Below are 13,076 nucleotides of genomic sequence, written 5' to 3' on the forward strand. Positions count from 1 at the left end.
CAGCGCAAGTACAGGAAGTAAAGACCCTGATCCAGAAAAACAGAGATGTGTTTTCAGAGGTACCTGGCCGAACTGAGGTTACGGCTCATGATATCGTTTCCCTACCAGGGAGAAAAGTGAGTATGAGGCCATATCGGGTACCCAAGGCTCGACGCGCCGCGATTAGAGCAGAGACTGAGAAAATGTTGACAGCTGGAGTGGTCGAAGAGTCACATAGTGAGTGGTCTAGCCCAATTGTGATGGTCTCCAAGCCCGATGGGTCTTTGCGGTTCTGTAACGACTTTCGGAAGGTAAATGAAATCTCGAAGTTTGATGCCTACCCCATGCCCCGAGTAGATGAACTACTGGAGAAAATTGGTCATGCTCGGTACATTACGACCCTTGATCTGACAAAAGGGTACTGGCAAATTCCTCTGACCCCCAGGGCCAAAGAAAAGACAGCCTTTGCAACACCTGACGGTTTGTTTCAATACACCGTCATGCCATTCGGCTTACACGGGGCCCCAGCCACCTTTCAACGGCTCATGGACAAAGTCCTAAAACCGCATAAAGCATACGCCGCAGCTTATTTAGATGACGTGGGGATCAACAGCCCAGATTGGGAATCCCACTTACCCCGGGTACAGGCAGTGTTAGATGCCCTTAGAAAGGCAGGGCTCACGGCAAACCCTGCCAAGTGTTATGTGGGGTTAGAGGAAACAGAGTATCTGGGATACACTGTAGGAAGAGGGTTAATCAAACCCCAACATAAGAAGGTGAAGGCAATTAGAGAATGGCCGAAACCAGTAAATAAGAAGCAGGTCCGAGCCTTCCTAGGGCTGACCGGTTACTACCGGAAGTTCATCCCAAGTTATGCCACAGTGGCCGCCCCACTTACCGACATGACTAGAGCCAGAGGGCCAAACATTGTCAAATGGGATGAAAGGGCCACCAAAGCATTTAGGACATTACAGGAGGCTCTCTGCTGTAACCCAGTGCTGGTGGTACCAGACTTTGAGAAAGAGTTTGTGGTTCAGATGGATGCCTCAGAGGTCGGCTTGGGAGCAGTGCTATCCCAAGAGGTAGAAGGGGTAGAACACCCCATCCTGTTTTTAAGCAGGAAGCTGGAACCACGGGAAACCAACTACTCAGTCGTTGAGAAAGAGGCGCTGGCAGTAAAGTGGGCTCTAGAAAGCCTGAAGTACTACCTGCTGGGGCGCCACTTCACCCTCATCAGTGACCATGCCCCACTCACCTGGATGCATAGGGCTAAAGAGAAGAACGCTCGGGTGATGCGGTGGTTTTTGAGTCTCCAACCGTTTCATTTTGACTTGAAACACAGAGCAGGGAAGGAAATGGGAAACGTGGATGGGTTATCCCGCATGCATGCATATTTTGCTGCGGTAGCCCGACCTAGGGGGTCGGATCTAGGGGGAGAGATATGTGGCAAAGAAGGGGGTCGAGTGATAAGTGGCAGATATGTGAGAGCAGAACTAATAAACGGGCTCTGCCCGATCACTAAAATGGCCACCCCTGTCAGAACTACAGATCACAAAATGGCCGACCGCCAAAACTACAAGTCCCAGAAGCAAGGGGAACCCTCAGAAGGTGGAGCCGACTCACAGATAAAGGGTCAAGAAAAACCAGGAAGAGGGAGAGAAAGTGCTGGAAGGAGCTATGAACAATAGAGAAAGAGACTATAGAGATTGGCTGGATTTACCGTGTATGAGCTGGATTGTTTTGGACCTGTTGGCGTTTAGACCTGGACCTACCGAGAACCCGATTCGTGTACCGAACCCTGCTATCCTTGACCTCGCCTACGGCCTGGGTGGACCAGGACGGAGAAACAAACACACAGGTACTGTCCTGTTCGAAAGAACTCTCATTCTTGGGTGATTTGGTGACAGTTTACCACTTAGTTTGTGACAAACGCTCCTAACCTTGAAGAGGTTTGCCACAATATATATAATTAACTGCATGCATGATCAGAAGGATAGCTAAATATTTACCGGGAAATAGACAAAAGAACAGAGCAATAAAGAAATTGAATAATTTATCTGAGCAAACCAGAAACCTTTCAATATATAAATTCACTGCACTGCATCTCAGTGCTAGAGGACTCACTACAGACCCTGGTTTGATCCCAGGCTGTATCACAACTGGCCGTGATCTGAGTCCCATAAGCGAGAGCACAATTTGCCCAGCGTCATCCGGGTTAGGGGAGGTTTTGGCCGGGGTAGGCCGTAATTGTAAAATAAGAAATTGTTCTTAACTGACTTGCCTAGTTAAATAAAATTAAAAGTGTACACTTTTGTGCCTGGCACACTCAAATATCTGTTGGACTGTCCTATGAAAGACTTCTGTTGCTGAAGTGAGACTAAACAGGAGCCTTTTAAATGAGTACCTGTAAAGGAGTATTGAAAGTACAAAGCCTTGTACTCTCCTTGTCGAGACTGGACTGCCAAAACCCCGAGGAGGCGTCTCGCTTTGAGAAGTATTTAGCTCTTAATATGTTCTCAAATATCTCCCCTCTGGTAGGCAGCTGAAAGTGTTCCTTTTTTACATACTTGTTGAGCTCTTTTGGATTCCATACACAGTCCGAGTAAGCCATCTTTCTTGTCAACTACTACTAGTGAGTGGATCCATTCAGTAGGCTCTTCTACTTTGTCTACGATATCTAAGGCCTCTCTAGCCTCAGTAGCTCTGCTTTTAGCTGGTCTCTTAGTGATAATGGTACCTTTCTAGGTGCATGGATCACTGGTCTACAGTATTTGGCTGCTCTAACCTTGAGTTTCCTATTCCCTGAAAAACATCAGCATATGCATCCTCAACATTAGTCTTTTCAACATTCACTATATGAACCCGTTTCACTAGACCCAGTAAGTTACATGACATGTTTTTTCTCCCTTTACTATGTCAAACTGAACCTTGTGAGATTCATCATCTACCTCCAGCACCAATGTGCATGTGCCTGAAGTGGTAATTGCTTCACCACTGTAAGCTTTCAGTCTTCTCCTTTGTTTTGTGTTCACCACTGGTTTTACCTGTAACCGTAACAATTCAGTCTGTGCTCCAGTGTCAAGTTTGAACACAATGTCGGTCCATTACTCGTGATGGTAGCAGTCCAGTCCTTGTCTGGTCCTGCAAGTGCGACTGTTCCCATAAAGAGGTGATCTAAAGACCCCTCACTGTACTCGTTGTCACTGCTGTTGTCCTGGTCCTCATTGACACAGTGTACTGTATTTTGTTGTCTCCGCTGCCTGCATTTGAGTGCGAAGTGGTTCCACAGTTGTAACACTCTTTTCTATATACTGGGCACTGGCAAGGTCTGTACTCTCCTCCACAGCTGCCGCACGAGGGCTGGTTCCCTGAAGTGTGCTACTGACTGCAGTCGGTGCTGTCCTTTGCAGTTAGCCATTTAGCTGAAGCTAACGTACTCCACTTTTCGTACGGTGTCACTACGAATACCACTGTCCATTGACCGTATGCATTGACCGTCACCTGTCTAGCTTGACATCTGTATTACTCTTTATAGTGTCAATTCATTCTCACCAATTAACTTGTCTTTCAGCCCATTGTCTCTCACCCCCATGACAATTCTATCTCGTATCAGCGGGTCTGCAATTTGACCGTAATTACGACTGACATTTCAGTGTCAAGTCCATAATAAATTCCTCAGCAGTCTTTCATTTTGACATACAGTACGAGTCAAAAGTATGGACAAAACCAACTCATTCAAGGGTTTTTCTTTATTTGTACTATTTTCTACATTGTGGAATAATAGGGAAGACATCAAAACTATGAAGTAACTGTCACGCCCTGATTTGTTTCACCTGTCCTTGTGATTGTCTCCACCCCCTCCAAGTGTTGCTGATTTCCCCCAGTGTATTTATCCCTGTGTTTCCTGTCTCTCTGTTCCAGTTCGTATTGTATGTTTTTCCACGTCAACCAGCATTTTTCCCGTTCTCCTGCTTTTTTCTATTCTCCTTTTCCCAGTCCTCCCGGTTTTGACCCTTGCCTGTTTCTGGACTCTGTACCCGCCTGCCTGACCATTGTGCCTGCCTTGACCACGAGCCTGTCTGCCACTATGTACCTCCAGGACTCTGATCTGGTTTTGACCTTTTGCCTGTCCATGACCATTCTCTTGCCTACTCCTTTTGGATGAATAAACATTGAAAGATTCCAACCATCTGCCTCCTGTGTCTGCATCTGGGTCTCGCCTTGTGTCATGATAGTAACACATATGGAATCTTGTAGTAAGCAAAAAAGTGTTAAACAAATCAAAATATATTTAGATTTTAAATTCTTCTAAGTTGCCACCCGTTGCCTTGATGACAGCTTTGCACACTCTTGGCATTCCTCCACCAGCTTTATAAGGTAGTCACCTGGAATGCATTTCAATTAACAGCTGTGCCTTTGATATGTCCATTGTTTTTCTTCCGAGAACCATTAACTCGTGACATAACCCAGTCTCTTTCATTTCCTATCTCAATGATCAAAGTTTAGCCGATTCCAACAGTATAGACACGATCCAGTTGTTTGTTCGATTAGTTAGATATTTATGTTGCCAGGCTCAGTGGCAATGTTCTTATCCCTTGCTTAAAAGCTAGCCAGCCAACTAAGCTAGCCAGCCTCTTCAGCCAGAATAACAGTGAAACTGATGTGAAATGGTTAGCTAGTTAGCGGGGTGCATGCTAATAGTGTTTCAATCGGTGACGTCACTCTCTCTGAGACCTTGAAGTACTGTAGTTGTTTCCCTTGCTCTGCAGGGGCCGTGGCTTTTGTGGAGCGATAGTTAATGATGCTTCGTGGGAGGCGGCAGTTGATGTGTTCAGGGGTCCCTGGTTCGAGCCCAGGCAGGGGCGAGGAGAGGGAGGGAAGCAAAACTGTTACATTTGTGCCATGACCGGATCACTGGTTGCTGCGGAAAAGGAGGAGGTCAAAAGGGGGTGAGTGTAAATGGTGTGAAATGGATAGCTAGTTAGCGGGTGCGCACTAATACCGTTTCAATTGGTGACATCACTTGCTCTGAGACCTTGAAGTAGTTGTTCCCTTGCTCTGCAAGGGCCTTGGCTTTTGTAGAGTGATAGGTAACGATGCTTCGTGGGAGGCAGTTGTTGATGTATTCAGAGGGTCCCTGGTTTGAGCCCAGGTAGGGGCAATGAGAGGTATGGAAGCAAAATTGTTACAACAGCAAAGTTTATTTGTTTAAGCTGTTTTCCCGGTTATACCACAGTTACAATAGTAAGCACACATTTACCATTACTAAAAACATTTTCATTGATATTTTCATTTATATAAGCAAATTCATACTTTCTCATCTTTCGGTTGCTAGAGTCTGCTCGCAGACGTTCTTCCGATTAGTTCAATATTTATGGACGCGACCCAGTCGCCTCGTTCTTTATGTTCCGTTGCAACGTTCTTATCCCTTGCTTGCTAGCTAGCCAGCTAGCTATGGTTAATACAGTCACGACCTCTGCAGCCAGAATAACAGCAAAGTAGCTGTTTTCTATTGACGTTAATTTGGATACATCCATAACAATGAACTGATAATGGCCGATTATGCCTGGTATAGCTAGAAAAGTTTCCCCTTCTCATCAGGACACTCAACAAGGGGATCACATTGCATATCAAACACTAGGTAGACGCTAGCTAAATAGTTTGTTGCTAGCAAAACCTGTCAAAATGACAACCAAATAAAAAAATATCAGTTGCTGAAAACAGCTGGTCAAACTACACTGAAGAACAATATAAACGTGTGTTGGTCTCATGTTTAATGAGCTGAAATTAAAGATCCCAGAAATGTCCTTATGCACACCATTTTTTTTTTATAACAACTCTACATTCGCAGCCATGATTTCTCTTGCCTCCCGCATCGGATAGCTTCTGCATTCTGAAGTTGGTTCCCAAGCGGATCAAAATGGATCAGAATCGCCATTGTAATTAAATCAGATCAAATTGTATTAGTCATATGTGCCGAATATGACAGGTGTAGACCTTAAAGTGAAATGCTTACTAATGAACCAACAACGCAGTTAAAACATTTTTTTTAAAAATATAGATAAGAATAAGAGATAAAAGTAACAAGTAATCAAAGAGCAGCAGTGAAATAACAATAGCGAGACTATATACAGGGGGGTAGCGATATAGAGTCAATGTGCAGGGGCACCGGTTATTTGAGGGAGTATGTACATGTAGGTAGAGTTATTAAAGTGACTATGCATAGATGACGACAGAGAGTAGCTGTGATGTAAAGAGAGGATGAGAGGAGGGCAGGGGCACTGCAAATAGTCTGGGTAGCCTTCCTCTGACACCGCCTGGTATAGAGGTCCTGGATGGCAGGAAGCTTGGCCCCAGTGATGTACTGGCCGTTCACACTACCCTGTGTAGTGCCTTGGGGTCGGAGGACAAGCAGTTACCATACCAGGCAGTGATGCAACCGGTCAGGATGCTATCGATCTTGCAGCTGTAGAACCTTTTGAGGATCTGAGGACCCGTGCCAAATCTTTTCAGTCTCCTGAGGGGGGAATTGGTTGTGTCGTGCCCTCTTCACAACTGTCTTGGTCTGCTTGGACCATGTTAGTTCATTGGTGATGTGGACACAAAGGAACTTGAAGCTCTCAACCTGCTCACTGCAGCCCCGTCAATGAGAATGGGGGCGTGCTTGATCCTCTTTTTCCTGTAGTCCACAATCATCTCCTTTTTCTTGATCACATTGAGGGAGAGGTTGTTGTCCTGGCACCATACGCCAGGTCTCTGACCTCCTCCCTATAGGCTGTCTCGCCTATGTAAGTGATCAGGCCTACCACTGTGTCATCTGCTAATTTAATGATGGTGTTGGAGTCGTGCCTGGCCGTGCAGTCATGAGTGAACAGGGAGTACAGAAGGGGACTGAGCACACACCCGTGAGGGGCCCCCGTGTTGAGGATCAGTGTGGCGGATGCGTTGTTACCTACCCGTAGCACCTGGGGGGCGGCCCGTTAGGAAGTCTAGGATCCAAGTGTTCTTGGGCACAGGGACTATGCTGGTCTGCTTAAAACATGTTGGTATTACAGACTCGTACAGGGAGAGGTTGAAAATGTCAGTGAAGACACTTGTTGGTCAGAGCATGCTGACCAACTGTGTGACATAGTTGGTCAGCGCATGCTCGCAGTACACGTCCTGGTAATCTGTCTGGCCTTGTGAATGTTGACCTGCTTAAAGGTCTTACTCACATTGGCTACAGAGAGCGTGATCACACAGTCTTCCAGAACAGCTGGTGCTCTCATACGTGTTTCAGTGTTATTTGCCTCGAAGCGAGCATAGAAGTAGTTTAGCTCGTCTGGTAGGCTTGTGTTACTGGGCAGCTCTCGGTTGTGCTTCCCTTTGTTGTCTGTAATGGTTTGCAAGCCCTGCCCCATCCGACGAGCGTCAGAGCCTGTGTAGTACGATTCGATATTAGTCCTGTATTGACGCTATGCCTGTTTGATGGTTCATCGGAGGGCATAGCATGATTTCTTATAAAATCCTGCTCTAGCCTTTAGCTCAGTGCGGATGCTGCCTGTAATCCATGGCTTCTGGTTGGGGTATGTACGTACAGTCACTGTGGGTATGACGTCATCAATGCACTTACTGATGAAGCCAATGACTGATGTGGTGTACTCCTCAATGCCATCGGAGGAATCGCGGAACATATTCCAGTCTGTGCTAGCAAAACAGTCCTGTAGCTTAGCATCTGCATCCTCTGACCACTTTTTTATTGATCTAGTCACTGGTGCTTCCTGCTTTCATTTTGGCTTGTAATTGTTTTTTTTGTTTTTTTAACCTTTATTTTAACTAGGCAAGTCAGTTAAGATCAAATTCTTATTTTCAATGACGGACTACTAAAAGGCCTCCTGCCTGGACAGGGGCCTGGGATAAAATAAAAATAAAAATACAACATAAATACAGGACAAAACACACATCACAACAAAACATGACAACACAGCATGGAAGCAACACCACATGAGAACAACATGGTAGCAACACAACATGGTAGCAGCACAAAAACATGGTACAAACATTATTGGGCAAAGTCAACAGCACAAAGGACAAGAAGGTAGAGACAACATTACATCATACGAAGCAGCCCCAACTGTCAGTAAGAGTGTCCATGATTGAGTCTTTGAATGTTGCAGCTCGTGCCAGTCGCTAGCTGCAGCGAACTGAAAAGAGGAGCGACCCAGGGATATACAGTGCCTTGCGAAAGTATTCGGCCCCTTTGAACTTTGCGACCTTTTGCCACATTTCAGGCTTCAAGCATAAAGATATAAAACTATTTTTTTGTGAAGAATCAACAACAAGTGGGACACAATCATGAAGTGGAACGACATTTATTGGATATTTCAAACTTTTTTAACAAATCAAAAACGGAAAAATTGGGCGTGCAAAATTATTCAGCCCCTTTACTTTCAGTGCAGCAAACTCTCTCCAGAAGTTCAGTGAGGATCTCTGAATGATCCAATGTTGACCTAAATGACTAATGATGATAAATACAATCCACCTGTGTGTAATCAAGTCTCCGTATAAATGCACCTGCACTGTGATAGTCTCAGAGGTCCGTTAAAAGCGCAGAGAGCATCATGAAGAACAAGGAACACACCAGGCAGGTCCGAGATACTGTTGTGAAGAAGTTTAAAGCCGGATTTGGATACAAAAAGATTTCCCAAGCTTTAAACATCCCAAGGAGCACTGTGCAAGCGATAATATTGAAATGGAAGGAGTATCAGACCACTGCAAATCTACCAAGACCTGGCCGTCCCTCTAAACTTTCAACTCATACAAGGAGAAGACTGATCAGAGATGCAGCCAAGAGGCCCATGATCACTCTGGATGAACTGCAGAGATCTACAGCTGAGGTGGGAGACTCTGTCCATAGGACAACAATCAGTCGTATATTGCACAAATCTGGCCTTTATGGAAGTGTGGCAAGAAGAAAGCCATTTCTTAAAGATATCCATAAAAAGTGTCGTTTAAAGTTTGCCACAAGCCACCTGGGAGACACACCAAACATGTGGAAGAAGGTGCTCTGGTCAGATGAAACCAAAATTTAACTTTTTGGCAACAATGCAAAACGTTATGTTTGGCGTAAAAGCAACACAGCTCACCACCCTGAACACACCATCCCCACTGTCAAACATGGTGGTGGCAGCATCATGGTTTGGGCCTGCTTTTCTTCAGCAGGGACAGGGAAGATGGTTAAAATTGATGGGAAGATGGATGGAGCCAAATACAGGACCATTCTGGAAGAACCTGATGGAGTCTGCAAAAGACCTGACACTGGGACGGAGATTTGTCTTCCAACAAGACAATGATCCAAAACATAAAGCAAAATCTACAATGGAATGGTTCAAAAATAAACATATCCAGGTGTTAGAATGGCCAAGTCAAAGTCCAGACCTGAATCCAATCGAGAATCTGTGGAAAGAACTGAAAACTGCTGTTCACAAATGCTCTCCATCCAACCTCACTGAGCCCGAGCTGTTTCGCAAGGAGGAATGGGAAAAAATGTCAGTCTCTCGATGTGCAAAACTGATAGAGACATACCCCAAGCAACTTACAGCTGTAATCGCAGCAAAAGGTGGCGCTAAAAAGTATTAACTTAAGGGGGCTGAATAATTTTGCACACCCAATTTTTCAGTTTTTGATTTGTTAAAAAAGTTTGAAATATCCAATAAATGTCGTTCCACTTCATGATTGTGTCCCACTTGTTGTTGATTCTTCACAAAAAAATACAGTTTTATATCTTTATGTTTGAAGCCTGAAATGTGGGAAAAGGTCGCAAAGTTCAAGGGGGCCGAATACTTTCGCAAGGCACTGTATGTGCTTTGGGAACCTTTAACAGAATGTGACTGGCAGAACGGGTGTTGTATGTGGAAAATGAGGGCTGCAGTAGATATCTCAGATAGGGGGGGTGAGGCCTAAGAGGGTTTAATAAATAAGCATCAACCACTGGGTCTTGCGACGGGTATACAGAGATAACCAGATTATAGAGTGCAGTGATGTGTCCTATGAGGATCATTGGTGGCAAATCTGATGGCCGAATGGCAAAGAACATCGAGCCGCTCGAGAGCACTCTTGCCTGCCGATCTATAAATTATGTCTCCGTAATATAGCATGGGTAGGATGGTCATCTGAATCAGGGTTAGTTTGGCAGCTTGGTGAAAGAGGAGCGATTACGATAGAGAAAACCATGTCTAGATTTAACTTTAGCCTGCAGCTTTGATATGTGCTGAGAGAAGGACAGTGCACTGTCTAGCCATACTCCCAAGTACTTGTATGAGGTGACTACCTCAAGCTCTAAACCCTCAGAGGTAGTAATAACACCTGTGGGAAGAGGGGCATTCTTCTCAAACCACATGACCTTTGTTTTGGAGGTGTTCAGAACAAGGTTAAGGGTGGAGAAAGCTTGTTGGACACTAAGAAAGCTTTGTTGTGGAGCATTTAACACAAAATCCTTGGAGGGGCCAGCTGAGTATAAGACTGTATCATCTGCATATAAATGGATGAGAGGGCTTCCTACTGCCTGAGCTATGTTGTTGATGTAAATTGAGAAGAGCGTGAGGCCTAGGATTGAGCCTTGGGGTACACCCTTGGTTACAGGAAGTGACTGAGACAGCAGATTTTCTGACTTTATACACTGCACTCTTTGAGAGAGGTAGTTAGCAAACCAGGCCAAAGACCCCTCAGAGACACCAATACTCCTTAGCCTGCCCACAAGTATGGAACGGTCTACCGTATCAAAAGCTTTGGCCAAGTCAATAGAAATAGCAGCAAAATATTGCTTAGAATCAAGGGCAATGGTGACATCATTGAGGACCTTCAAGGTTGCAGTGACACGTCCATAACCTGATCGGAAACCAGATTGCATACCCAAGAGAATACTATAGACATCAAGAAAGCAGGTCAGTTGATTATTGACAAGTTTTTCCAACCCTTTTGATGGTTTAGACACTGAGAACCACCCAGATGGTTCTTTGGGGTCAAGTTTAAGGAGTTTCTGTAGCACCTCGGACTCAGTGACTGCTTGCTGGGCAGGGGAAAAAGAGGGAGAAGCATTGGGGATAGTCACATTAGAAGGGGTGGGAGATTTTTATTTTTTATTTTTTTTATTTCACCTTTATTTAACCAGGTAGGCTAGTTGAGAACAAGTTCTCATTTGCAACGGCGACCTGGCCAAGATAAAGCATAGCAGTGTGAGCATACAACAAAGAGTTACACATGGAGTAAACAATTAACAAGTCAATAACACAGTAGAAAACAAAGGGGGGGTCTATATACAATGTGTGCAAAAGGCATGAGGAGGTAGGCAAATAATTACAATTTTGCAGATTAACACCGGAGTGATAAATGATCAGATGGTCATGTACGGGTAGAGATATTGGTGTGCAGAAGAGCAGAAAAGTAAATAAATAAAAACAGTATGGGGATGAGGTAGGTGAAAAGGGTGGGCTATTTACCAATAGACTATGTACAGCTGCAGCGATCGGTTAGCTGCTCAGATAGCTGATGTTTGAAGTTGGTGAGGGAGACTTAATGAAGTGATGATTAAAGAGCTCAGTCACGTGCTTCTTGTCAGTAACAACCACATCATCAACATTAAGGGACATGGGCAGCTGTGAGGAGGAGGGTTTATTCTCCAGGTCTTTAACCGTTTTCCAGAACTAAGCAGGAAGGAGGATATAATTATGGTCAGATTTGAGGGCGAGGGAGAGCTATGTATGCGTCTGTGTGTGGAGTATAGGTGGTCCAAAGTTCTTTTCCCTCTGGTTGCACATTTAACATGCTGATAGAAATTTGGTAAAACGGATTTAAGTTTCCCTGCATTAAAGTTCCCGGCTACTAGGAGCGCCGACTCTAGGTGAGCGTTTTCTTGTTTGCTTATGACGGAATACAGCTCATTCAATGCTGTCTTAGTGCCTTAGTGCCTCTGACTGTGGTGGTATGTAAACAGCTACAAAGAATATAGATAAACTCTCTCGGTAGGTAGTGTGGTCTAAAGCTTATCATGAGATACTCTACCTCAGGCGAGCAATATCTTGAGACTTACTTAAATATCATGCACTAGCTGTTGTTTACAAAAATACATGGGCCGTTGACCCTTGTCTTACCAGACGCCGCTGTCCTGCCAGTACATCATATAACCAGCCAGCTGTATGTTGATGTTGTCATCATTCAGCCACGACTCTGTGAAGCATAAGATGTTACAGTTTTTAATGTCCCGTTGGTAGTTTAATCTTCCGCATAACTCTTTGATTTTATTGTCCAAGGATTGCACGTTTGCTAGCAGAATGGAGGGAAGTGGGGGTTTATTCGATCACCTACGAATTCTCCTCTTCACACAGACCACGGGGATCAGGGCCTGTTCCCGAGGAAACAGTGTATTCTTCGCGTCGGACTCGTTAGAGTCGTGAAAGGAAAAAGAGGATTCTGCTAGTCTGTGGTGAGTAATCTCATTCCTGATGTCTAGAACTTATTTTTGGTCATAAGAGACGGTAGCGGCAACATTATGTACAAAAAAAGCACAAAAATAAGTTACAGACAATGCAAATAAACAAACAAAAAAACACAATAGGCTGTGGGCACGTAAAAAGTCTGACATCCTCTCCGGCGACATTTTTCAACAACACAACAAGATGCAACAATTCAAGTATGCTCTCAATGGGATTTTATAGCAGTGACGCCAAATCCAAGCTGGCTTCCCTTGAAGGCAAGAGAAGCCAGCAAGCATCTGGCCTCCCTTGACTACAAAAAGTATTAAAAATGATCTAATCAGTGTTGAGCTAATGTGAGCGAGTTCAACTGTGAATGGTCCTGGCACACCAAAAAAAAAGTATCAATGGAAGCCAGCTTGGATTTGGCATCACTCCTATCAAATGTTTTCCTCCAATGGCTAGCTATCCAGGTATCTAAAATTGTCCCTTTCCTACATTAGCCATGGATGGAGATAGGGATTTGGACTTTTGGATTTGGGGATTTTACTTAATTCTTTGTACTAGCCAATGATTATAAAGGTGATTCTGATCCAAAAATTAATGCATACATTGATCTGCCCCTTGGCCTGAGAGGATGGAAGTTCA

Source organism: Oncorhynchus kisutch, linkage group LG15 (assembly GCF_002021735.2).
Source record: "Oncorhynchus kisutch isolate 150728-3 linkage group LG15, Okis_V2, whole genome shotgun sequence".
Lineage (NCBI taxonomy): Eukaryota > Metazoa > Chordata > Actinopteri > Salmoniformes > Salmonidae > Oncorhynchus > Oncorhynchus kisutch.